Source organism: Scedosporium apiospermum (assembly GCF_000732125.1).
Source record: "Scedosporium apiospermum strain IHEM 14462 chromosome Unknown SEQ_SAPIO_0110, whole genome shotgun sequence".
Classification (NCBI taxonomy): domain Eukaryota; kingdom Fungi; phylum Ascomycota; class Sordariomycetes; order Microascales; family Microascaceae; genus Scedosporium; species Scedosporium apiospermum.
This window is the reverse complement of record NW_015971811.1, coordinates 3025885-3040147: the sequence shown is the minus strand read 5'-3', so window position 1 is coordinate 3040147 and position 14263 is coordinate 3025885. Positions and strand designations below refer to the sequence as shown.

Below are 14263 nucleotides of genomic sequence, written 5' to 3'. Positions count from 1 at the left end.
GACACCGCGACACCGTGCCCTGTCCATCACCCAAACAACACCGTTAGCTGCGCATTTCATCTCCTCACCAGACTACTGGGGTAGAGGATTCTTTTTTTTGTGTCGCTCCGTGCTGGCGCGCGGTTGATAGCGACTGGCCGGTTCGCGCGTCTCTTCTCAGCTCCCAGCTCGAGAATTCGCCTCATTTTCAACATTTGCAAATTCCTAGACTCATCTAATAATGTCTTCATTACCACCTCCGCCTCCGCCTCCGGGCTGGGGTCCTCCCCCTCCTCCCCCTACTCCTCCTCCGCCGCCGCCCTCGGGATCTCTTCCTCCGCCACCTGCCATCCCTGCTCCCCCTCCCCCTGGATACCTGCCGCCCGCCGACCTACGAATGGCAAAGTTTGCCGAGAAGAAGAAAGAATGGCTTCGCCATCAACGGAATCGATTCGGAGAGAAGCGCAAGGCCGGCTTCGTCGAGACGCAAAAGGCCGACATGCCCCCTGAGCACTTGCGCAAGATTGTTCGAGATATCGGTGACGTTTCCCAGAAGAAGTACACGAGCGACAAGCGCAGCTACCTCGGCGCTCTCAAATTCATGCCTCATGCGGTATTAAAACTCCTCGAGAACATGCCTATGCCTTGGGAATCGACTCGCGAAGTCAAGGTCTTGTACCACGTCAACGGATGTCTGACCCTCGTAAACGAAATCCCTCGAGTCATCGAACCTGTCTTCTTCGCGCAATGGGCGATGATGTGGATTGCCATGAGGAGAGAAAAGCAGGACCGAGCTCTATTCAAGCGAATGCGATTCCCTCCCTTCGACGATGAGGAGCCGCCGTTGTCGTGGTCGGAGAATATCGAAGAGGTCGAGCCTCTACCACCGATCCAGTTCGACCTCGACGAGGAGGAGGATGCGGCTGTTTTCCAATGGTTCTACGATCATAGGGCTCTTCTCGATACTGAATACGTCAATGGTCCTAGCTACAAGACCTGGAATCTGTCGCTGGAGCAGATGGCTGCCCTCTTCCGTCTCAGCAAGCCCCTCGTCTCCGACGTGGTAGACAAAAACTACTTTTATCTCTTTGATTTGAAGAGTTTCTTGGCCGCCAAGGCCCTTAACGTCGCTCTTCCCGGTGGGCCGCGATTCGAACCCCTTTACAAGGACATCGATCCCAACGACGAGGATATTGGCGAATTCAATGCCATCGACCGTATCATCTTCCGCGGCGAAAACAGGAACGAGTTCCGCGTCGCGTACCCGTACCTTTACAACTCCCTCCCTCGTGGCGTGCACCTGTCGTGGCATTCGCATCCCCAGATCGTGTTCACGCGAGCGGAAGACCCAGATTTGCCGACCTTCCACATTGACAAGGCCATTCATATCATCCCTCCCCTTAAACCCGCCGAGGGTTACGTTAGCCCTGAGGATGAGGTATTTGGTCCTGGTAACGATGAAGAGCCCGAAGAGGATGCCTTCACCCTACCCAAGGAGGTAGAGCCGTTCCTTGCGGAAGAAGAGCTTGCCCCAGAGCAGTCCTCAGATGCTATCGAGCTTTGGTGGGCGCCGTATCCTTTCAACCACCGTTCGGGCAAGATGGTTCGAGCTCAGGACGTACCGCTTATCAAGCAGTGGCACCTGGAGCACCCACCCATGCAAGGCAAGTGCCCCGTCAAGGTCAGGGTATCGTATCAAAAGCTTCTTAAGACGTACGTCTTGAATGAACTGCACAAGAAGCCAGCCAAGTCGTTGAATAGGCAGGACTTGCTCAAGTCTCTAAAGCAGACCAAGTTCTTCCAGCAGACGACAATCGACTGGGTTGAGGCAGGCTTGCAAGTCTGCCGACAAGGTTTCAACATGCTTAACCTCCTGATTCACCGAAAGAACCTCACATATCTCCATCTTGACTACAACTTCAACCTGAAGCCTGTCAAGACCCTAACAACGAAGGAGCGCAAAAAGTCGCGCTTTGGTAATGCCTTCCATCTCATGAGGGAAATTCTGCGTCTGGTTAAGCTTATTGTCGATGCTCATTGCCAGTTCAGACTGGGTAACATCGATGCCTTCGTGCTCGCCGATGGTATTCATTATGCTTTCAATCACGTTGGTCAATTGACGGGTATGTACCGTTATAAGTACAAGCTCATGCATCAGATCCGTTCCTGCAAAGATTTGAAGCATCTGATCTACTACCGTTTCAACACCAACGGCGTTGGTAAAGGTCCCGGTTGTGGGTTCTGGGCTCCTTCGTGGAGGGTGTGGCTCTTCTTTATGCGAGGTATCATTCCCCTCCTTGAGCGATGGCTCGGAAACCTTCTGTCCCGCCAATTCGAGGGCCGTCACAGCAAGAGCGTGGCCAAGACTGTCACGAAACAACGAGTTGAGTCTCACTACGACCTGGAACTTAGGGCGTCCGTCATGGCCGATCTCATGGACATGATGCCCGAAGGTATCAAGCAGAACAAGGTTAACACCGTTCTGCAACACTTGTCCGAGGCCTGGAGATGTTGGAAGAGTAACATTCCCTGGAAGGTGCCTGGCCTTCCTGCTCCCATCGAGAACATCATCCTTCGTTATGTCAAGGCGAAGGCCGATTGGTGGATCTCTGTCGCCCATTATAACCGTGAGCGAATTCGACGAGGTGCCACTGTTGACAAGACCGTGGCGAAGAAGAACGTCGGTCGCCTAACTCGACTCTGGCTGAAGGCGGAACAGGAGAGGCAGCACAATCATATGAAGGACGGTCCCTACGTCTCATCGGAGGAGGCTGTCGCCATCTATACAACCACCGTCCACTGGCTTGAGTCTCGCAAGTTCTCGCCTATCCCCTTCCCTAGCGTCTCGTATAAGCACGACACCAAGATTCTCATCCTCGCGCTTGAGAGGCTAAGGGAGGCCTACTCCGTCAAGGGTCGACTCAACCAGAGCCAGAGAGAAGAACTGGCTTTGATTGAGCAGGCCTACGATAGCCCAGGTACCACGCTGGAGAGGATCAAGCGTTTCCTGCTCACACAGAGAGCATTCAAGGAAGTGAGCATTGATATGAACGACAACTACAGCACCATCAACCCTGTCTACGACATTGAGCCCATGGAAAAGATTAGCGATGCGTACCTCGACCAATACCTCTGGTACCAGGCTGACCAGCGGAACCTCTTCCCCGCGTGGATCAAGCCATCCGATTCTGAGGTTCCTCCGCTCTTGGTTTACAAGTGGGCTCAGGGCATCAACAACTTGGACCGTGTTTGGGTGACTGAGGATGGTGAATGCAACGTCCTGGTGGAGACCTCCTTCGCCAAGGTCTACGAAAAGGTTGAACTCACACTGCTCAACTCTCTGCTGAGGCTCATTATGGACCACAACCTGGCAGACTACATCACCGCCAAGAATAACGTGCAGTTGACATACAAGGACATGAACCACACCAATAGCTACGGTATGATACGCGGCCTGCAATTCTCGGCCTTTGTCTTCCAGTACTACGGTCTCATCCTTGATCTTCTCCTCCTCGGCCCGCAGAGAGCCAGCGAGATTGACGGACCTCCCCAGAAGCCTAATGATTTCCTCCAGTTCAGCAGCAAGGAGGTCGAGACGAGGCATCCGATCCGCCTTTATACCAGATATATCGACAAGGTTTGGGTATTCCTCCGGTTCACGGCCGAAGAAGCGCGTGATCTCATCCAGAGGTACCTCACTGAACAACCGGATCCCAACTTTGAGAATGTCATCGGATACAAGAGCAAGAAGTGCTGGCCCAGGGACTGCCGCATGAGACTCATGAGGCACGACGTCAACCTCGGTCGCGCCGTCTTTTGGGATCTGAAGAACCGTCTTCCCCGGTCTGTTACTACGATCGATTGGGACGACAGTTTCGTCAGTGTTTACAGCAAAGACAACCCTAACCTTCTCTTCTCCATGTGCGGATTTGAAGTCCGCATCCTCCCCAAGTGCCGCAACAAGAACGAAGAGTTCTCTGAGGCGGACAGTGTCTGGTCCTTGGTTGAAAACACTACCAAGGAGCGTACAGCACATGCTTTCTTGCAAGTGACGGAGGAAGACATTCAGAAGTTCAACAACCGCATCCGGCAAATCCTCATGTCTTCCGGATCTACGACGTTCACCAAGATTGCAAACAAGTGGAACACGGCACTGATTGCCCTCTTCACCTACTACCGCGAGGCTGCAGTGTCCACTGTAACGCTTCTCGACACCATCGTCAAGTGTGAGACTAAGATTCAGACTCGTGTCAAGATTGGTCTCAACTCCAAGATGCCTTCTCGTTTCCCTCCTGCCGTGTTCTACACCCCCAAGGAACTTGGTGGTTTGGGCATGATCTCCGGCTCCCACATTCTCATCCCTGCTAGCGACAAGAGATGGTCGAAGCAAACCGACACTGGCGTTACCCACTACCGATCTGGTATGACCCACGATGAGGAGACTCTCATTCCTAACATCTTCAGATACATCATCCCTTGGGAAGCGGAGTTCATCGACTCCCAGAGAGTGTGGACTGAGTATGCGCAAAAGCGAATGGAAGCCAATCAGAACAACCGCCGTCTCACTCTCGAGGACCTTGAGGACAGTTGGGATCGTGGCCTGCCGCGTATCAACACCTTGTTCCAGAAAGACCGAAGCACAATCAGTTTCGACAAGGGATACCGCGCTCGATCCGAATTTAAGGTCTATCAGCTCATGAAGAGCAACCCCTTCTGGTGGACAAGTCAGCGGCACGACGGAAAGCTCTGGAACCTCAACGCTTACAGAACTGATGTCATTCAAGCCCTTGGTGGTGTCGAAACCATCCTTGAGCACACTCTATTCAAGGCTACTGGTTTCCCATCCTGGGAGGGCCTCTTCTGGGAAAAAGCTTGTCTTGCTAAAGGAACAATGCTACTTCGATATGATAGTACCAAGGTTGCAGTCGAGGACGTTAAAGAGGGTGACCTACTCCTCGGACCGGACGGTGGACCGCGTCGTGCTTTCAACATCGTCAGCGGAAAGGATCGTCTTTACCGCATCAAGATCGGCGGCCGCCAAGAGGATCTCGTCGTGACCCCGAATCATATCTTGGTTCTTCATCGAGAGAAGGACGACGACGCCGCCGATACTGTCGAGGAGACGGTGTATCAGGATCTGGAACAAGATGTTTCGACAGCAGATCGCTACGATACTGTTGAAATGACGGCAGCCGAGTTTGCCACGCTTGATCCGAAAGAGAAACGCAAGTACCGACTTCCCCGATGCTCTGGTTTCGAGCTCCCTGAACAACCAGTGCCAGTTAATCCATACTTCTTGGCACTTTGGCTTGGAGATGGAAACCGCAGCGATACCACCATCTATACGGACCATGAGGCGGAACTTCGTCAGTTCCTCGTCGGCCATGCAGGCGAACTCGATCTCCAGCTCGTCTGGCATGGTCGACTCGGCGACGGGACTGCGGGCAAAACTCGACTTTGTGATACGCCTCTGCCAACCACCGTTGACGCAGTTCGACCCGAACGTCCGGAGCAACGCCAATCGCGGCAGACCATCTTTAAGCAACGACTAGCCTCAGGCTGGACTGCTCAACCTGGTCGTTTACCCGGCCAGACTCGGGTTTGGAATTCGCCAGAGCCAGATGCCTATGGTGTATCTGAAGCAGCGGATGTGGATGATCTGGAGTTAGACTTGATTGAGCTTAAGGATGGAGACATTGAGCTTAAGGATGAAGACACCGACAGTGGGATTGACGTCAACTTCGATTCCGACGAGCCCCACGCTCAAAAACAGCACTCCGAGCAAACAACAGTCCGTGTTGACATCGGCCGCAAGGCCTACGGCGAACTCTTAGTGGAGGAACAAGATCAGCTACTCGAAGACATCTTGTACCGCCCAGCTGGTACTTCCTGTGTGCACCAGCTTCGGAACGCACTCCAGGATCTTCAACTTCTTACACACAAAGAGACTGGGCCGGGAGCTAATCGCAAGCGAATTCCGTCGATCTACATGGAAAATTCCCGGTCTGTTCGCCTCGCTGTTCTTGCAGGACTACTGGATGCGGATGGCTGGTACGTCTATCCGGAGAATATGTTTGGTTTCGCTCAAAGCAAGCGTTGCCACTCGGCCCTCTTCTGGGATACTGTCTCTTTGGCACGATCACTGGGCTTCGACGTGTGGACCGAGGAACGGATGATGTGGAATCCAACTCGCACGCATCAGTTCCCTCAACTTGTCGCCCAGATCTCTGGAAACTTGACTGAGGTTCCCTGCCTACTTCTGCGCAAACAGGCCTGCGAATGCCTGGTTCCGCAAGCCCACAGCTTCAAGATCAAGGACATCACGCTGGAATCCGCGGCGACTGAGTGGGCTGGCTTCAGGGTTGATCAAGACCAGCTGTATTTGCGACACGATTATTTAGTCCTTCATAACAGCGGTTTTGAGGAGTCGATGAAGTTCAAGAAGCTGACCAACGCTCAGCGTTCCGGTCTCAACCAGATTCCCAACCGTCGCTTCACTCTGTGGTGGTCGCCCACTATCAACCGAGCCAACGTCTATGTTGGTTTCCAGGTCCAGCTCGATCTCACGGGCATCTTCCTTCACGGCAAAATTCCCACTTTGAAGATTTCGCTTATCCAGATCTTCCGTGCCCACTTGTGGCAGAAGATCCACGAGTCTGTCGTCATGGATCTGTGCCAAGTGTTCGACCAGGAATTGGAGTCGCTGGGTATCGAGACGGTTCAGAAGGAGACGATCCACCCCCGAAAGTCGTACAAGATGAACAGTTCTTGTGCCGATATTTTGCTCTTTGCCAGTCACAAGTGGAACGTTACCCGACCTTCGCTCCTATTCGATACCAAAGACGTCATTGAACCAACGACAACTAACAAGTTCTGGATCGACGTGCAACTCCGTTATGGTGACTACGACTCGCACGATATTGAGCGATACACTAGGGCCAAGTACCTCGACTACACGACCGACAGTTCAAGTATTTACCCTTCGGCAACTGGTCTCATGGTTGGTATCGATCTTGCTTACAACCTTTACTCGGCGTACGGTATGTACTTCCCTGGCTTGAAGATTCTTATCCAGCAAGCCATGGCGAAGATTATGAAGGCCAACCCTGCCCTTTACGTGCTCCGGGAGCGTATCCGAAAGGGTCTGCAGCTTTACGCCTCAGAAAGCAACCAAGAGTTCCTGAACTCCCAGAACTACTCGGAGCTCTTCAGCAACCAGACCCAACTGTTCATTGATGATACCAACGTCTACCGTGTCACGATTCACAAGACCTTCGAGGGTAACCTGACGACCAAGCCTATCAACGGTGCCATCTTCATCTTCAACCCTAGGACCGGTCAGCTCTTCCTCAAGATTATTCACACGAGCGTTTGGGCTGGTCAGAAGCGTCTCGGACAGTTGGCGAAATGGAAGACTGCGGAAGAAGTCGCAGCCCTGATCCGATCGTTGCCAGCTGAAGAACAGCCCAAGCAGCTTATTGTTACTCGTAAGGGCCTGTTGGATCCTCTCGAGGTGCATCTGCTTGACTTCCCCAACATCTCGATCCGTGCCTCTGAGCTTCAGCTACCCTTCCAGGCAGCCATGAAGGTTGAGAAGCTAGGTGACATGATCCTGCGTGCTACGGAGCCTCAGATGGTTCTGTTCAACCTGTACGATGAGTGGTTGAAGACCATTTCATCATACACAGCCTTCTCCCGTCTCATCCTTATTCTCCGTGCCCTGCACGTCAACATGGACAAGACCAAGCTCATTCTACGGCCCGACAAGACCGTCATTACCCAGGAGCATCAGATTTGGCCTACGCTCACGGATGAGGATTGGATCAAGGTTGAAACGCAGCTGCGTGACCTCATTTTGCACGACTACGGAAAGAAGAACAATGTCAACGTATCCAGCTTGACCAGCAGCGAAGTCCGCGACATCATCCTGGGTATGGAGATTTCCGCGCCGTCGATGCAGAGGCAGCAGGCCGCCGAGATTGAGAAGCAGCAGCAGGAGCAGAAGCAGCTCACGGCTGTGACCACCAAGACGCAGAACGTGCGCGGAGAGGAGATTGTCGTCACGACCACGTCGCAGTTCGAACAGCAGACTTTCGCGTCGAGGACGGAATGGCGTACCCGCGCCATTGCCACGTCGAACCTGCGGACGCGCTCGAATAACATTTACGTCTCGTCTGTTGATAACGACCTGGACGATATCACTTACGTCATGCCGAACAACATTCTCAAACGTTTCATCAAAATAGCAGATCTCCGAGTCCAGGTTGCCGGATACCTCTACGGGTCCTCGCCTGCAGACAACGACACGGTCAAGGAGATCAAGTGCATCGTCCTCGTGCCGCAGATTGGCGGCCTTCGAAACGTCCAGCTCCCCCAGCAGCTGCCTCAACACTCTCTGCTGCAATCCATGGAGCCCCTCGGCATAATTCACACGATGTCCGGCAACGAGCTGCCCTACATGTCGGCCATGGACGTGACCGAGCATGCCAAGCTACGAGACGCACACCCATCGTGGGCCAAGGATAACCAGACGATCACGGTGACGGTGGCGTTCACCCCGGGCAGCGTCTCGCTCTCAGCTTGGGCCATCACCCCTCAGGGCTTCAAGTGGGGCGTCGAGAACAGAGATACGCAGAGCGACCAGCCCCAGGGTTTCACGACGTCCATGGGAGAGAAGCGCAAGCTCCTCCTCAGCCCGCGCTTTAACGGCTTCTTCCTCGTGCCTGAGCTCGGACAGTGGAACTACAGCTTCATGGGCAGCGCATTCACGAGACTGGAGAAGAGGCCGATTCGCTGCAAGGTCGATACGCCGATACCGTTTTACAGCGATCAGCACCGTCCTATTCACTTCCAGGGCTTCGCTGAGATGGAAGATGCTGGCGTGGATCGATCCGACAATTTCGCATAAACAACAGCGCTTAACAATCCTCTCTTGCAAATAATTTATCTACCTCTTGGCTCTTGTCTTTTTTTCCAGTCAGTCACGCTCCCCCAGATCGAGTTAAGGCTATATCGGGATGGACCCGGCGTACCGCCGAGGATATGGGGTCTTTTTACGACACAAACGACAAGACGCCTCTAGGCAAACACCCCACACACAAGAGAGAGAGGGAGACAGGGTGTGGGATGTACGAGATGGTTGCCTCCATACGTCAGGAGTTGAAACAAACTTGAGAGCAGAGAAAGCAGGACGAAGCGGGAACCCGAAGAGAACGACGAGGCAGAAAATCAGGAAAAAAAAAAACAAAGACTTGCTGAGGAATCTCTTTGTTTCTCTCGCAAGCGCCCCTACCCGTTTGGGAACTACCGAGTCCGGCATATGGCGGTGAATAAGACGTGTTTGATCGTCCGATAGTTGAGAGGAGGAGGGGAGGAGGGCGAAGGTACAAATGGTCTTCGGAGAATGTACAAGGGGACGTAATGGGTGGAAATGATGATTCGATACCAAAGAAAGAGAACGCAAAAAAAGAAGGGAACAGAAGGCAAAAAGCTGAGGTCAAAATGAGGAAAGAGTGTTAGAACATGAAAATAGGGTGTCATTTTGTTGTCCGAGGATTCCGAAGGAAAAGGGAGTGGGCGCGCGTGTATGTATTTATTTGTACAAGATTTTCCAACTTTATTTCCTTTCATACTTTTCTATCGTTGTAGTTCTACTGTTGATGTGGATATTTTGGAACTTTAACAGTTTGTTTCCTCATCCTACGCGGAAACGGAGTGTTTACGATATGCAAGATCGTAGATGCGTGGGTATCAGGGTGAGAGGTGATGGTGAGGGTGTGAGAATCTATGGATGCAAGAATAGTCGCAACGGAAACTAGGTGCAATGAGTAGGACTGGCGGCATCCCTATTCTTTTTTTACTCTTTCGTTTCCAGTTTTGGGGGACCTTCAGCGGGCGCGGCTACAGGAGAGATATGAGGTCACGCATAGGGAGATGACGCCGGGCCGAGTCTTGGTGTTTCCGGTTCCATGTCTTGAAAGTCGAAGCCCGAGACGCGCCGATGAGAACAAGGTTGAAGAAAAGGTGGGGGGGATTGCCCACCGTACCGATCAGTTTGTGGAGAGGAGGCGGGCGTATAGAGAAAGATGATGGGGAAAACAAAAGCAAGAGAAACGTGCAATGTGACAATTATAAATCGTAAATCAATCAAGGGATGAGATCGATGGACAAATTGGCAGAAATCAGAGTATTCAAGGGAGGTTCTCTGATGGTGGGCAAGAAAGTCCCCATCGAGAGCAAAACAGTCTTTGGACATGCCTGTTCTAACAATGTGTGATGAGCGTCGAAGATCCAGTTGAGAAACGTAAATGATGAGCTTAAATGCTGTCGAAGACCGGAAGTATTAAAGAAAGGTGGGTTTACTTACACGGGAAAAATAGAACGAGAAAGAGAAAGACAGAGAAGGGTGATGCAGGGTAGTATCCCGAACCCGGACTACCCTGTTCATCCATCCACGGCTCCGCGGTGTCACGATCCTGCCATGCTTGCTGAAAGAAGAGACCATAATGGGTGTCCATCATGGAACCAAGAACCAGAAAATCGTACAGACTTCGGGGTAATCAAGGTGTTCAGATGAACCGCGCATAGAAGCTGCAGGTCAGTTCCATGGTATGGTTCTCAATAACAGTTGCTAAGACCGGTTCAGGCTGATCTTAATACCAGAGATTGTATTGGAATATCGGACGTTGACAAGGGCGAGGATTAGGTGACAAATAGCACCACAAATAGAGATGGGATGCAGGGTAGAGAGTATACAGCCAGCTGCCGCTCGATACCATAGCTGCACCGGGATGAAGAGTTGTGGGAGAGCGCAAGGGGAAATAGTTGGCGTATGCAAGGACGGCCTCGGGACGAGATGATCTGAATTTACCATAGACGCAGAACCAGTTTTTTATTTTTATTTTTTTTTTTTCCTCTCTCCTTCCACACAGCCTCATCTCAGCTTAACGGACAGAGAAAGGCAAGGAAACGCGGTTGGCTATCACCTTGACCTTAATGTTTCCGATTCTATTCAGCCAGAGAACGACCGACTGATTCGAGTGCGTTTCGCGAAGGATTGGTGATAACACCACCCAGACGCTGAATGTCGGGGGTTGGACTTTCTACAGCATACTCCAAGATCCACCCGAATCGTCGTCGATGAGGCAGTCGCCCACAAAATAAGGGCTGATTCAGCTCACAGACGCGAAGGGTGAGGCGGGATCGTAGGGGCAATATTAGAACTATTCATGCATTAATGCGCCAAACGTCCCTTGCATCTGAACCTTACTCTTTGCAGTGGGGTGTGTCCTGTCTTGAACAGCCCTCTCGATAACCGGTGACAGGGTGGGGGTGTGGATGAGGAAAATTACCTTGCAGTAGACAAGAATTTCTGGCCAATATTGCTGCCAAGTTCGCCGGGCTTGCTCCACGAATAAAATAGATCTCAGTCAATCTAAACTAGTCAGCCTGGCTAGTTTAATATGACAAGGTAATAAAACGGGGATTGAGGAAGTCGAGAGAACCTGAATGCGGGTTCCAATAGGTCGGCATGCCTCCCACATTATCGACAAGGGTTTTAACATAATAAGAAAGTGAAATGGGAAAAGAGAATAGTGTACACTAGAACAAAGAGCAGGGACGGATAGGACTGAGAGCGTCGAGGGCCAAGGTCGATTGACATCGGCTCGACAGCATTCTGGGGCTGTGCCAAGGTGTCAAAAGAACGTGGAGGTGGCTGACAAGATATCTAATGCGTAAAGAGGGCAGCCGTGGGCGTGATCCTCATTCGATTCTAGGTCTCAGATTTAGAGCACCAAGCGTCGGGTTAGGTAGGGCTTGCGAGGTAAAGCTGACCTGTTTGCTAGACCTGGTATGGAGCTCCCAGGCATCTTGACCGCCATGCTGCTGGAACGAAAGAATACATCTCGCTTGGTTTGGCTACAACGCCGGTCGTCAAGCCGTGACACTCCATGGGCTCCCTCCGTTGAAACTAGCGATAGAGGAAACAAGGAGAATTTAGACCGCTATTTGTGCGTTCAACGAAGATCTCTTGTAGAAACACGGAAAAGATAGTTCCGCTGAAGGTTCCATCGGTATGGCTTAACATCTGGATCCCCTTGGCCCGTAAATCCTCATTGCCTGCAATCCAGAGTACGTTGTGATCCAGTGTGTGACGTCCCATCGCCCTGCCATCGAAAGATTTGAAAGAGATTCGGGACATGGGCGTCGATCAGGAGTTTTGATGTTTCGGCCGACTGGTGGGCTTTGTTGCATGAGGGGCTGCTGTCTCTGGAGAGGAGCCGTTTTTTGTGGCGTTTGTCCATCACATCAATTGATTGATCCTTGCTCAATTACAAAGCCACAGGAGCCGCTGGATTCGGGTGGCTGTCAGTAGTATACCCGACCTACATAGCCCTAGCCGGGCAAGGCCTCAGAGATTCGTGACCTGGTAAGGATTTTTGACAGGGGGGAAATTGACGATTTGACTGACCCATGCATTGCCTATTATCCATGTACTCTCCGCTGCAAGGGGACAGGATACAATGACGCATTTGGCAGCAGCGTCGTAGTTCCTTCAGCGCTACCCTGGTAAAGAACTTGTCGAAGCCTTCTTCTCGGGTCGTGGGGGGGAGCAGAGCCCCAGGTTCAGTCATGGATGATGGCACAGGTCACCTTAGATGTTCCACAGACGGAGCCACCGATCATCTACCCAATGGCGTGTACTTCCGTGGCCTTCGCATAGGATTGATGTCAAAAGGTGAAATTAACGGTCTTCACCATCTTCTGGCCTCGTATCAGTTGTTCGTCTTGTTGGTCCTCTTCCGCGGATTCCTCTTGCCAGGATGGTAAGGGGCGCGCATCAATGATCATTGATGATATGACACCGAGAGATGAGCAATCGGGGCTCATCAGCCGTTTTCTGAGCTAGGCAGTTACTCCGAAGCTAGAAGTATAATAGAAAGGACGGAAGGGGGCCTTCTGGGGATGGTTGATCTTGATTCCTTTCAAGTATTACGTTGGCTGCATGTCCCAAGGGTGATAGGGTCCAGTCTTGTTGATGAAGGCGAAGGCTGTTCACATGCCTTCATGGCGTCCCTCGTTTAGTTTGACCCTCCTCCATGGCCCACGGGGCTTGAAGAGTCCTGCCTTCCTGCTAGCCAAGACGAATGAGATCATACAGCAGGAGCGCCTTCCACGAGTGCCCTCTACGAAGTAGGCGGGATCTAAAGAAGGCGGCCGAGTTTGAATCAAGGAAGCTGCGACCTTACGCAATTGCGGTGTACTTTAGAGAGATCCCCCCACCCCTACCAATACGATATACGATATACATCAATATACAGTGCTGAGGTACTGAGGTAGTTTTAGTGCCAATGATCGAAAGAACTTCTCAATTCTTCTTTCCTTGCGACTAAATCTCCGTGTTACCCATTAATGGCGTTGGCTCTCTCCAAGTACGAAGTAATCGTGCGGTCCGCAACCCTTGGTTGAGGTACCATAAATCTTTGGGACACCAAGACAGGCTTAGAATTTACCATAGTTCCTTGGCAGCCTATTCCAGGATGTAACTAGGTGCAGGAATTGGGCCGACCCAGCCTGTCGGCGCATATCGATGCAATTTAATAACATCAATATTGACCAGCATCATACTTCCAGAATCATTCAACCCTACGTGTACCCATGCATTCCCTAATTTTTCTTCTTACTTTTTTTTCCCTTCTTTTCCCCTGCTCTCATTCCTAACCCCCTTTCCTCTTTCCTAGACATTCGTTCCCATCACATATAGTACGACGGTTAGCGCTATACGTCAACGATCGGCGGGAACACCATAACAGTGAGCATTATGGCCAGCTGAGCCACCTGCCACCACACGTACTCTTAGACACAAAGAGACGGCCCCAAAACGACACTCAAATGCTTCAGCCCCAGAATAATGAAGAGCGACACGAGTGCAATGGATTGTAACACTGTGCCATTGTTGGTCAGATCAGTTGATGAGAGCTTGAGCTCATCACCTAGCCAGGATGGGTCCACTTCAAGCATGAAGTCATTAAATTACATGCACGAAGTAGTTGTACTTTCTCTCCAGCATCGGCTGTCCAACTTCATCAGGCAAGCCCCTTTCGTGTCGTCATGCTTCGTTCTTAGAAACACACTTCGTGGCAGTGGAACAAAGCTTACATCAAGACTTTCGTATCGTCGTAGTGGTCGAAAAATACCCTTGGGGTTGCAGCCTTCGTTGCCATACCGTCTGACGCTGGTAGGATTCGAGAGCCCAGGGTCCTTGTATCCGACAGCTCGGGAG

At 51.7% G+C, this 14263-nt stretch overlaps 1 pseudogene; it reads left to right on the top strand.

Moving 5' to 3' along the window:
* Positions 1-220: 220 nt before the first annotated feature.
* Positions 221-8887, top strand: SAPIO_CDS7772 (annotated as a pseudogene; the record flags this gene model as incomplete).
* Between the last annotated feature and the right edge of the window lie 5376 nt (positions 8888-14263).